This window comes from Metopolophium dirhodum, chromosome 8, assembly GCF_019925205.1.
Source record: "Metopolophium dirhodum isolate CAU chromosome 8, ASM1992520v1, whole genome shotgun sequence".
In the NCBI taxonomy this organism is placed as follows: Eukaryota; Metazoa; Arthropoda; class Insecta; order Hemiptera; family Aphididae; genus Metopolophium; species Metopolophium dirhodum.
This window is the reverse complement of record NC_083567.1, coordinates 27,575,737-27,590,898: the sequence shown is the minus strand read 5'-3', so window position 1 is coordinate 27,590,898 and position 15,162 is coordinate 27,575,737.

The window sequence follows — 15,162 nt, the reverse complement described above, 5'->3', positions numbered from 1 at the left end:
AACAATTTTCAGTAAAAATATTTTCACCAAAAATTCGAATTAATACAATTTATATAAATTTTAAGATATTATGGCGTACGTGTTTTGTTGCGAATGCAATTTGTTTGGTGCCTTGGTAGACGGCGGTAGATACCAAATATACACAGAGACTGCAGAGAAATCGTGTTGATTAAATAAAAAAATCTTTGGAAGAGAATTGAAAAAAAAAATTTAGTGAAAAATTGTTTTTCTTTTTTTTTTTTATCATTATTGTATATGTAACCGCGCGATGTTATTGATGACCCCACGACAGTCGATAAATATAACAATAAAAACGGACTGAAACGACGTAGGAAAAAAAACCGACGAGTCGTCTATATAGTGTACAGCTGCAGCGTGCAGTGTACGCGACCTGCGCCGGACCATATAGTTGAAACAACGGCGGCGACGGCAAAAGATTAATGGTTTTTCGGTGGCTTCTCCCATATAGGTACCTATAACCTATATATACCGATAGTCGTTAAAACACAGACCTTGTGTGTGTGCGTAGTTATATAAGCTGAACGACGTATGTTTTACGTCGGCGGACTTTAAAAAAAAAAAAACCAAATGTTAAAAACGCCCCCAAGAGCGACACGGTGCGTTCATCACCGGCAGCGGCGGCGAAGACTCCGATGGCGACGACGACGACGACGACTGTTCCGACGATGATGATGCGATATAGTTTCTGTTGTTTCACCTCTGCTCGCGCCAAACAATAAGAAAAAACAAAAACGCTATTGATAAACGCGCGTGCTTAAAGATAATGTAATACATATATACATTATATATTACATATACACATGTGCGAGCGGCGCATATAAAGGTACCTATATAGTTATGTAGTCGGAATAATACTATTTTTGTTGTTGTAATTTTTTCTTTTCATACACCAGCTATTTATTTGTTCTCCCGGCGATCCTTTTATTTTTAAAGGCCGCGAAATTGGGTGGGGATGACTCGGCGTTTTGGCCTGAGCGCTGCGTATGGACGTGTGTCGAATTCGGTATAAGTCGCTCGCGCCCATCCATGTACGAACGCACACACACACTCACACGCACGTACGTAATAATGATAATAGTATATATATATAGTGAGAGCGAGTTGTATGTGTGAGTGCGTTGAAAAAATAAATAAGAGGTGCTCGGGTCCGCGCGTTTGGGACGCATCACACACAAAAGGACACCGTGAAATTAGCTGAGAAAACCATAGATAGAGAAAATCGTCCGACCGACGCCCCGGGCCCGGGTCGATTTGTGTGCGTGTGTGTGGCGCATGTACTTATAACATATCCAACTCCAAAAACTGCCCGCCGCCACAATATTATATTATAATATAACGTCACTATACAGTAGTTCGTTATACTGTACGCAACCACTAACCATACTCGAGTGTAACGTGAATATTATATATTATTTACGCCTACCGTATAATGATATAGGAACCTATATTTGGTAGCGCGCGTGGTACCTTATTCGACCATAAGTGGTAATAGTGTTCTACCCTCGTGTTCATGTTGGTGCTATAGGCATGGAATATAAGTGCATACTAGGTAGGACTAATGTACGAGGTGTGACAGAAAATTAACGAGACTTTCTATATAATATATAACGTCAACTATTAAAGTTATCTATAAAACGATTATTGAAATACAATATAGAAACACTTATCAAAAAGTACTATAGGTAATGACGAAATTGATTCATTTTTTTATACGTTACTAGCTGATCCAGTGAACTTCGTTACCCATTAAAAATGCCAACGCTATAAGAATATTAGGTCAATTATCCAATTGAGTTGGCTAAAGTATACTAAGTCATAATGTAACAACATAATTCAGTATATTTTGGATCATAATAATGCACATTTATTCTTTGCCGAAAAATGTGAAATTTGAAAATCGAACAACGTGTTAACATTGAATTTTTTGTTAAATTAAAAAAAACTGCCGTGGAATCGTTTCGGATGCTAAGCGAAGTTTAAAGTGAAGAATACTTACCTAGAGCTCGCGTTTTTCGAAGCGTTTCCTACGCTTTCCGAAGCATGAATGAGTCAAGTCGAAATTCGAAGCAATGCTCATTGTTTTCTTTGACATTAAGGGAATATATTTTATATATATTTTTGTTAAATGGGTTCCTATAGTGGACAGACAATCAACCAATATTGTTATAAAGAGGCATTAATTAAATTGAGGGCCCGGGTCAATTTGTGTGTGTGTGGCGCATGTACTTATAACATATCCAACTCCAAAAACTGCCCGCCGCCACAATATTATATTATAATATATCGTCACTATACAGTAGTTCGTTATACTGTACGCAACCACTAACCATACTCGAGTGTAACGTGCATACTATATATTATTATTTACGTCTACCGTATAATGATATAAGAACCTATATTTTTTAGGGCGCGTGGTACCTTATTCAACCATAAGTGGTAAGTACTCGACGTGTACTACCCCCATGTCCCTATTGGTACTATATAGGCATTGACTGTATAGGCACTTACTAGGCAGGACTAAAATGTAGTTGGTCCCTAACGATACATTTTTCCAATAAATTATAATATTTTAAATATGATTTTAGAATTGTATTACCAGTGAACTATTATGTTTGAATATTAATTACATAATTGTTATTTAATTCATATATTTAGTATTTTGTTGGTTTACATAATGTTTCCAAAAATAGTAAAAACATTAAAACTGTTGTTTTAGATTTAAATACCTAGTCATTAAGTGTTACGATTTTAAAAGTTGAATGAGCTTAAAATAAATTTTAAAGTTTATGCAGGGTGGGTACTAGGAGTAACATCGTGTAGTGCAAACAGCGCAACAGATACAAAAATACTCAGAAAAATATTCGTTTTTAGAAATTATTTAAATGGTAAAAACGTATACATAGGTAAACATACGTTTACATTAGACTGTCAACCTATTTTAATAAATATTATTTAAAATATATTGTATTATTAGGTAGGTATCAATGGTATATGTTGTAGGTACTAAATACTTTTAATTTTTAGTCTAGTGACAGATTGAGTTTATCATTGAATAATAATATATCTAATAGGTATAAAGTAAGAACTATTTCCCAATTGTCTGTTGTAAAAAAAAAACAAATACCAGAGAATGGAGTAAAAAGTAATTTTTGAAATTCGACTATTTAATGTATTCTTATTATTTTTACTTTAAAATTAGTTTTGGAAAGAGTAAAAAAGAAATACAGAAATAAGGAGAAAAGAAACTTTTTCAAAGAAAATCTTATCTCGGTGGGACGATATTAAGAAGAAGGTCGGTTTTTCTTTTCTTTTCTTTTTTTCTCATCTATATGGAGTTTCACTATGTGAAGAGTAGTACTATTGTTAAAAATATATTTAAAGAATAGCAGACGTAGAACCATAGAGGGAAATAAAGAAAAACAGCTCCTCTGGTAGAAGTATCGTATTTATGTACGTTTGTGCCAGAGACATTGGACTGGAATATCCCCTCCGGGCAACCTTGTAATTTGGCATTCATTAACAGCGTCGTGTGTTTTACCTCGACAGGGGCAATTTGGAATCGACCCAGCCAGGTCGTAAAACGTATATTACCTATATACGTGTAACTTGAAGTGGTGAAGGGGTAAAGCATCTCGTGGAAATTTTTTGCTTTTCCATCCAACATTTAGTCGGTAACATATTATATTCTCCTCGAGGGCATACTATAAACGCGATAAGCTTACTTCTAGAATATTTTTAGCGTTTCATTTATGTTTATTGCACACACGTGTTTTAATTTTTTTCATATTGAGAATAATATTATATTTAAAGAAGTTCTCTTCTATAATCATTGTCATACTGTGAAATAGCGGTTAATTAAAAAAAAAAACAATTCGTATATTGTTATAATTTATAATTTTAATTATTCTACTAAAATCTATGCATCGGTTTTAACACGCGTTCAAAAATGCCATACACTTAATAAGTATATACTAAGACGACTTAAGTGATAATGTCAACTACAAAAACATTTAACTAATGTTGTAATTTAAACAATATAATAGGTACGTATGACATAATAATAATAATAATAATAATAATAATAATAATATTAATATAATACTTTAACCATTTGTTGGCCCGAAAACTTATCAACCAATCTCATTGGTACGAATTGCATTGAGTAACGCATTGTCATTGTTCTGTAGCGATTTGTATTTCGATTAGAATTACAACACAACAAAATAGTTTCTCAAGTTAGACTTTTATAAATAATATTTTTAGATTACCTAATGGATTTTATTTTTTAATAGAACTTATGAATTATTCATTTTTTAAATTAATTTTGTTTTGATCAAACTTTATAACCAAGTTTTAAATAACCAAATGCTTTTTGCTGGTTCTGAAATAAGATATGGATTGCATTCAGATATCTATTAAAAATAAAAAATTATAATAACTTATAAATAATACTTATACTTAAATATACTTACTTTTAAATTATCAAAATACAAAAGCTAAACAATTTCTACGGAATGCTATATTTGAAAATGAATTATGATTTTAAAATATAATATGACGTTTTATTTGAATATTATATATTATTCATATGTTATAAAGACTGAAACATCGATGTATTTAAAACATATCCATAGTTCAAAAACATCTATCAACAAAATAATATAAGAATTTATATTTCTTGATTATAATAATTTCATAACATTAACATTTTTCAAGACCTACTGTATTGATACAAAATATATAATAAATATATCAATATTTTTATTTTTATGAATACTATGATGATTTATCATTAATCTGAAAACAACGAAATTAAAAATCAAGAAATACAATTTATAATATCCATACAAATTGTAGATCTTCAATGTTAATAATATGTGATATTTTTGAAACGTGCAGATTAGGAATACAGGAATACAGTATGATATTAAAACGTAAGTCATATATAAAATAAATGCATAGATAGCAAGAAGTATATTAACTTAAGTCCTAAACTATGATAGGAGTATAGAAACGTATGTCCAACGTTTACACAAGAAAAGTAATACAAAATAATATTTTTTAAGTATACAATTGTAAGTCCATCGCTACAAATATTTTCGTTTTGTCTGTCCTGTAAAATTTCCTTTTTGTGATTGGTGTTACTGGACTTCTGTGGTACAGATTTGTTTGAGAATCGATGATTGTCATAGTGTGTGTGTGTGTGTGTGGGGGGGGGGGGGGGATCGCTTTCACAAGTATTAGGTCGACTATTCTAAGGAGCACTTTTTTAAGTCCTTTCTTTTATTTTTCGGATTCAGTCACTAGAATACCTCGGTTGATATTATTTAATACTATACAACTACAGATAAAAAACCACGGGCAGGTCAGAGCATCGATACCCGACAACGATATTATATATTAGAGGAACTCCGAGGGCGCTGGTGATGATTGAGGACATAAATAACCGTGAACATTGTGCGCAGGCAAGGGGATCGGTTTTTCTCCGTCTCATCGGGGTCGGCGCGATTTTTTCTATTTATTTTTATTTTTATTTTTCGATTTTCGCGTACACTCATTACACGGCCGACGGACACTGTAATCGAAAACAGTGCAGTGCGGCGGCGGCGGGACGGAATGCACACGCGTTAACTTTTTTTCCCTTTGGCATCGTAAAACGCCCGTCACACACACACACACACACACTCACACACATCAGTGTACATGGCAGTGGCGGCGGAGGAGGATGCCTTTCCGCGTTGCTGTTTAGATCCTTATACAATATAATATTATATATATATATATATGTATATGTAGAACTGTTGGCTCGCTCACTCGACTGGGTTTCGGTGGCTCAAAAACCTATGCACACGGTTCAGAGGACACTATACATATATAATACAATATACCATTATACCATGCGTATACCGGTCGTGGGTGCGGGTATAATACGCAACACTATATATATATATGTATACAATATATTATGCGTGGTGCGTTAAAATAACGTATATGCGATTTTTGCATTATCGGTGGCTAATGACGCGGCGGAAGCCGAGCTCGATGCACGGCGACGACCAGGGCCGATCTTCTTGCCGATTTTTCACGGTACGTAAAAACCACACTTTCCATAGTATATAATATAGTATATAGCCTGCTGCTCCCGCCATGGTTATTGCAGTTTTTTTTTGGCGCGGTGGAGCCAGTGGTGAGCGGACCAAAAATTACGGTGTGACACGGCCCGCTAGATATTGTATAAAAGAAAAAAAATAATGTTGTGAGGGATAAATAATGAAAGCTGTCTGGATCACGCGAAATCGTCTTTATTACCTTCCGGATCGCTGGTAGCAGACAAATTACGACAAATCACCACTGTACCACGCACCGCCTCTGGCCTCCTCCTCGCCCCGTCGTTATAAATTTTAGAAATCCCTCGACGATACAATATTGCTTCATGTAAGTAACACATCGGCGATATATTATTATACGCTGCCGCGTGTAGGCGATAGAGAATTTTTCCTGTTTTTGGGATCCATCCAAATCGATATAACACAACACCATCACCAACGGGATTTGTCATCAATATCCACAGTAGGTACTCGTCGCTAATTTTCGTACAAAAAAATATAGGTATCTTGGTACCCAAGAAAAGCTATAAAATGTTTTATCTGCTTATTATCTGACTATTGTTAGTGACTTTAAATTCTACAGATTAATCGACACAAGGTAAGTTAAGCAAAATAGTTTGATAGTAAAATCTATATCAATACTACGTAGTACGTACATACCTAGGAGGTACCTACGTATTATATAGGTAACAATAATCTATATGATGATTATTATTATAACTGTTTTTAATCAAAGCTAAAATCTATTAATACAAATAAAGTTTTGCATCCTCTTATTATTTTTATTATGCTAATAAGTAATAATTATAGAATGCTATAAATTGATTATAGTTTATAACACATCAAATTATAAACGTGTAATTTTAGTATAATATATAGTTCAATAAAACCAATAAATCTATATAAATTAAAAATATTTTTTTTAAGTAGGTAGTACAGTGCTCACTACCTAGTACTACGTGTAGTTACAGACCAAGCTGATTATAAAAAATAATTTAATTTCTTTTAAGTTTAAATATAAATATACAATAACGGATTAATCATAGATAAACAATTGTGTACGGATAAGTTGTTTAAAAATAATCTATACTTTTATATTATATTCCTGCTTTATATTTTATTCACATTGATTTATTACAAGCGTGTGTATTATTATTTTCTTTAAGCTAACCATGAAGTATTGAAGACATTTTCCTTAGTTAATTCCTATTCGAGTTGAAGCCGTTATTGTTTATTTTTCGATTCACCGCAAAAGTGAAATGTCAATAATGTGTATAGCATAGCTATTGGATGGAGTTTCCTGTTTCCGGCGACAAGACGATTATTAAATCGTTTTTGAAAATTTTGAAAAATGTATAGGTACCAATATAGAGGTGACTATTTTTTTTTTCCATCACAGCGATTTGACGGGTAAATCAATAGAATAAAATATGTGCACGGATTTGCATCCGCATATACATATATTATCAATTTATATAACACAATATGTTATAAAAAATCGGTGTACCACGCGACACAATAACGAATCGTCTACGAGGCCACATGGCACGGATACAATGTGATTGAGACGTATCGTTATCGTTGTCGCTGCAGCCGCCGATTACTGAAAATAACTCGTTGAATTGTTGTCGGAGAATGTAAAACAATATAAGAATATAATAATAATAACAACCGCCTTCCGGTTTCAGATGTACCTATATAATAATAATAAAAAGAACGACCTATAACATACATATTATTATATTATAATGTAGGAAGGGCGTGTTGCGAATGGGATAGTCGCGGTCGTGTATACACAATACAGGACACAGTTCATGTTGTTTCCGAAAAATCGTTTATGGATGCGTTTAAAATAAAAATCATCCGTGTGTACGCGTATATTATATTATGTATATTCCGACTTCGACACGGGTCAGCGAGCACGCGCAGGGCGTTGTCAATGTTACGCGAATTATTATTATTATCATTATTAGATAGGTACCTACAAAGGTACACGAGTATAATACAACTATGGTTTAGTGGGCATGCGAGTCAAGGGTAAAAGCGTTTTATCTGCACCGGTTTCCGTCGGTTTCCCGCTGTCGAGTGTAAAAATATATCCTTCGAGAGCTGGAAGGATAAGGATAAATCATAAAATAAAATATTGATTATAGTTAAACGGCGCGAACGACGAAAAACCCGTAGAATACCGTTCGTGAGATGTGCCTATGATATATACTATAGTTAACATAACCAGAGACCAGGTTTCATGATAAAAGTCCATGCGATTCCTCCTGTGCTCTCCTGTATATGACGTATAATAGCCGCGGATGGCCTGTGGGTTGCGTTGGCGGCGAACGCAGACGAAATTACAGACGTGCAGTAAATTGCCGCCGCCAGTCATACGGTAAAATAATATTATATATATATTGTATAATAGGGGCAGATACCTAGATGTATAATATCATATAGAAAACAAAAAGATGATATACGAAAGCAAAACCGCACAAACTGCGAAAACCGCAGTAAACGCGCTCCTTTCATATTATTATATGACTTGTATATGAAAAAAAGAAGCAAAACGATAAAGATATAAAAAATAAAACCCACTCTTTAAGTATTATATATATATGAGCTATTTTTTACTGTATAATATAATATTGTTATATTTTTTGTCCTCGGTAAAACATTATTCTATACCGTTCCACGTCGGGCGCCTTGTGATTGCCTCGGTCGTCTCCGCCGACGCCGCCGCCACTGCCGCATTGATGCGCGTTTTGGTGAGTTTCTATCATTTGAGGCTGCGAGGTCGACTATATAATAATATTATATTATTTACTATAGGCTGATAGTAATATAATATTATATACGCGTCCGCTAAATATTTTCAACCCAACTGTCTGTGAAATACTATGTACAAGAAAAAGAAAAAAAGGCAGCGGAAAACAAAATATAAACCGTTTTTTTTTTACTCTCTAAAAATTTCTCTTTTTATACGACGACGATAACAATTTATTGAAAGTTTTGTTTCGTGCACTATGCATATATACGTTATTTACAATAATAATAATAACTTCGTATATAATCGATGATGTGCGTGGTATAGAGAAATAGGTATAGATAAATATCTCGGTACACCCTGGTATAATACGGTCGGTCGTGAAAAGGTCCTAAAACATATGCTACACGCTTAACACCTTGGGTTCCTATATATATATAATAATTTATAATAAATAACGATCCATTATTTTCTGTATAACGCATCTGTTCATAATGTACAAAAATACGAGTATTGCTATAAATTACCTATATATACTTATTAGTTATTACTCCTACGCCTATTCGTTATTAGAAATTTATAACAGTAAAAATCGAGGTGAAAATGTTTATAAATATAATTTCAAACGATACAATTTAATACACCTAATAAAGTATTATGGCGTGTAAAATGAAGATTAAATGTAGAAAAAGTGCCAGGTATTAAATTACGCTCGACACTTGTTCGAAAATATGCATTTGTAAATAAGTACCTAGCATAACACTATAAATATGCAAGCTTAAATATTATGTCGAGTTTCTATTTTTACAAAAACTATTTTCAAAATCCACTTTCCAGATTGTTCTGATATAATGTTAGTTACCTACATTCACGGACACCTGTAATATGGATAACTTGCGCAACGTTAAAATTTTAGTAGGTAATATTTTTAACGCTCGATCTGACGACCAAATGGTAAAATATGACGTAGTGACATGTGGCGTAAATAGTTATAAGACGTACAATATAATGTAAAATAATATTCCAATAAATTTATCAAAAACGCGTACCTACTTGTAGTGCACTGCAGAAAAATGACGGTGGGCGCGGCGGTATATGACACGATGTGTATATATCGTATGTAATATGCGTGCGCCAGATGGGCACCCATCCATTGACGACTAATTTGGGCGGATTTTTCGAGTTTTCACGGTGAACACAATGCGGCCGGGGGCGGGCCAAAACGACGTAATTCGCAATACTAATTTCGTCCGCGTAATAATTTCACCGAACAATGCATAAAACATGCCATAAAAATCGACTATTACCGGCGTGGTTTTCAGCTGCTATAACATCGTATATGGAGAATACAAATATTATGTGTGCGCATATTTTTACTTTTTTTTCGAGAGAGTAAATCTAATAAAACACTAAATTACATAAACGAACGCGTCCACGACCCCGAATTCTTTGCAGTCGATTTAGTTTTTCGAAAAAAATTACCCTCACTCATCCAGCCGACAGACAGTTGTATATAATTATTACAATAACTTTCAAATTGGTCGTAGAGAGTCAAAATTTTACGTTTTACGAGTCGACGAAAACCGTTTTTAGTTAATATAATATACTAGGTAATATTGTTTGCAGTATATAACACAATAGAATTTTCTATGTGTACTGAATACTTATATATTCTTTCTAAAATTTAAATTTATTTTATTTATTTATTATTTTCGAAACGTAAATAATTATATTGTCTTGCAGTATACTGAACAATAGTCTTCTAATTATGATTTTATTTATTTATCGAACGGACACCATAATGATCGAAAAACTTTACGGAAAATAAAACTATTTTAATAATATGGTGTGGTCGTTAGCAGAGCGAACAATTATAACACCCGCTGTAACGCGTTGTCCGTACACACCGAATAATAATAATATTATAGTTCTAGAAAACGATATTAAATATTATGTGTATAGTGTATAAAGTTTTAGGATTTTTTTTTAAAAATATTTACAAGTTTAAAATTGACTTGGAAACTTTGTATACAGTAGTACAATAATTGTTTTCATAAACGTTAATTGTATAATGTGTATATTATTGACGTCGCCATGTCGGATTTATCGGAACCGCGTGAACTCGATCATTTGGCGGCGGCCAGTGGCGGATCCAGGGCTTAATTTTGGGAGAGGCATGGGGGGGGGGACAAAAGTATAAAAAGTTCCAAAATTGGCTAAACACAGTGTAAAACAAAGGAAAACTACGGTGATTGGGGGGGAAGGCTTTGCCCTTCCACTGGATCCGCCACTGGTGGCGGCGGTGGTATTATATACTATTATATATATATATAGCGATATAAAAAACGAGTTGCGAGATGTGTGGCGGTGGCAGACGATTTATCCGTTCCACCACCTACAAAAATAGGTAAGTCAACCTAAGGTAGGTAATAAAAGTATAATATTATGACCAATTATATATAATGATAACACACGCGGTCGCCGGGAGACGACGATGACAGACGGATAATCGCGCGAGAACTATTAGAGAAATAATAATAATAATACCTAATCCTATCATTATAGGTACACTTCAATTTAGCGGTACGTTATGTTATATAATAATTATAACAATAATGATGATAATAATATTATAATGCATATAAATATTAGCCGTAGTTAAAATAGAATGGGTGCTAAAAACAAACGCTGACGGTTTTTTTTTTTTTTTTTTATAAAAGAATATTCTCCTCATTGGTGTATTTTAGTACACAACAACGGTGGTTTTTACTATTTTTTACTTTTTAAACTGACCGATGTATGGTAATCGCAGTCTTGTGTATAGGGAACTTCGAGGCTGTCGAGACTATAATCATAATTCATAATATTATATTATATATAATATAGTGTTAGATTTAAGGATAATATACTTAATTATTATTATATATTGTAATATTAATTATTATACATTACATTACAACGTTTCGTACTTGTAGTACATGCTGCATGCAAACTTGTTAATACTAAATAATATTTATACAATTTATAGGTACCTAAACTAACCTATGACCTTTAAACCTTTTAGTGGCTGTCACTAAATTTTTTTTAAAAACTAGTTACCTAGTTGTTTAATTTTCTAATTAACTTAAGAACTTAAGTCTTTAACAGTTTAAATACTACTGTTGAAATAACTTAGCTTTTTTCAGTAGATTTAAAAACAATCTATCAAGTTAAAATTAAAAATGTTTTTGACATAAATTTACTGTATAGAAGTTTTATATAAAATAATCTTATAGGTACTATAATAACAATAGGTAATAATATGTAATTGTATAATTTCTGTTATGCTTCTTGATAAAATGATATGAGGTGTACTTATAATACTATGCATAAATAGGCACAAAATACTATTTAATGGGCCCACGTACCAATCAAAAAAGTATATAACTTGTTTTAAATTGAGTTAAGTTAATATTTTTTTTCCATATTAACTTTAAACTTAACGAGCTAAATATATTATTTGTCAATGATTAACTTCTAACTTTTTTTTTTTTTATATAAATGGCGTTTATTGAAAATTTACAATCTGTACATTACATTATACAATAAGTAAATATGATATGGCAAAAACTTCTAACTTAAAAATATTATGTTCACCTGTCTTAACTACACTTGAGTTAATTTTTTACATTAACTTGCTCATCTTTGGGTATAATTTATAATAGGATATACACATGGGCGCATGGTATACATATATATATATATATATATATTATAATTTATAAGCGATCGAGATTGCAGCTAAAGTTTTATTACGTTTCAAAAGATTTTTATTTTTGGTCATCACCACTCAAAAGAAACCCGTAAATACGCCGCAGTGTCAGATATGAACTTTTCGGACCATACTAGGTTCATATAAGTTAGGGACAACAACTATAATTTACTATATTACTATAATATAAAGACATAATAATATGATATATACAAGCTAATACTAATAAGCCATTCCGGTTTATAAGCTATTTTATATTAATATAATATATAGATAATACACTGTTTGTGTTAGTGCGTTTGTTTTAAAATAATATTAGTGTGGATAATATATTGTTCAAGTGAAATAAGTATAATATTATTAGGTACCTAGAGCTGACCGCTCAGCTACCTATCTGATTTGCCACATACCCAGTCCACAGCGATGGATTCTGTCGATTATTTGTTCACATTGTACATATTGTACATCCGAAAAAAATCAACCAATACGTGATTGCGTTTATTTTAAAATACGATTAGATTTTAAAACGGTAAAAAAACCACGAACGTGATTGACACGAAATCGGGGATTGTGAGAAAAATACTAAACTCTCGGTGCCAACCGACGAGAAATCAGAAAACTAACGAGTAGCACAGATACTGAACCGTTTTCATACTTCCATGAAATTATTAGTGGTTGGCAAACGTGAAAAAGTTTTCTAAAAAATATTGAAACATAATTCATAGGTATATTATACTATATAATAATATATTATAAAAGCAAAATGAGATTTTTACTAACGACTAATCTCAGAAACTATACGCTGGGGCTGGATGGATTTAAATAAAAGTTATATCAATAAGCTCTTTAAGACTCGGGGAGTGTTTTAAGATTCTATTTTCAACCTCTATGGCTCACTCGTGATTTTCGTTTTGGCTAACGAGAATTGACTAATTTTTTGTTTATATACATAGGGTTGATATTGCAGGTTACAGAAATAAAATTAATAAAAAAAATTGTATAGTCTATACATTTTTTTTTTAAATTTTACTATGGACTAGAATATACTACCCGACCCACCATGCTTTGGTATGGGATTTTCTTTAAATAAAATAATATTTATTTTATTGTGTGTGCATAACATGATACCTACAACAAAAGGCAATGTCCCAATGTTTGTAACTTGTAGAATCAAAAACTAGTCGACCGATTTTGATGAATATTTTAAAAATTGTTCTTAGAGATGTAAGGAATTAAAAAAGTTTAGAAAGTATATCATGTTCACCATCTAGGTAAAAATAGTTCTCAAACCGAGGCACATCGATTCCGAGTCTCTCCGTCGTGATCTGAGGGATAGGTATATACTTACACAAAAACCGAGATACACCGAAATAGCACCATATTATATGTTTGTTAATTTTTTCCCGGTCGATGTCGGGTTATACATTTATTTTATACAGCTATAGTATTAATACATAACTAGACTCTACTCAGTACTTTCTGTTTCCAATCAACGAAATAAAAATACCTATTCGAACCTCGAGGGTGTATAATAACTAAATATTTGAAAAAATATTCAATAGTGACTTGCAAGTATACCTACTTACCGACTGTCCGGCTTCCGTGTATTTTTTATAATATTAAGAATACCTACACATGAAGTAAGCTAATAAACATATTTTAGCAGAGTTACTCACTGATAGGTACTAAATCAAATGTCAATACTACAAACCAAATTCAGATATTACGAAAGATACTTTAAATATCATAGTCCACATTTTAGGTACCTAGGTATATCATATATACCCACTACTCGGCACTACAGATATTAAACACTTAAATACCTAAATAATATTACAGTTTTAGTTTTGACTATCATAAGAACAAACACATAATACAGTAAGTCAGTAACTTTCTCCAATATAGTTATGAATAAAAATATTACTTTTAGGTACTTAGCATTAAAAAGTTTAAGTAAATTAATTGAAAATAAAATGTTTATAAATTGAAAATCTGTTGCACCATCCTTGTTTAAAGGATATGACAGTTGACTGACACCAATAAAAAAATATTTTATTTTAATTAAATACTCATTATTATGTATATTAATATTATATTATACCATCATTTTTAGTTTATATGCAAATATGCAATATAGTTTAGAACTGCATAATTATTAGAATCTAAAGTTATACGCATACCTAATTGTTTGAAATACATAATTATTATTAGTAATGAAAGGTGTTCAGAAACTAGATGAGGTTAGTTAAAAATTTAAACTGTATGCTTTGAAAAATAATAAAGATTGTCAATGCTTTGGTAAAAATATAATTATATTTCTATACATTTTTACTACTTTCGATGTTTTTTTTTTGTGTGTAAACCGGTATTTTGAATAGTGAACTGAACTGAAAAATCATATTAATGTTGTATAACTACGTTTTACTGAAAAACTATACAGGTAGGTAGTAGAAAATATTGTTATCCCTTTTTACGATGACTTAACTAACGCCCAAGGCTTTCATATAAACACCTGTACATTTAGT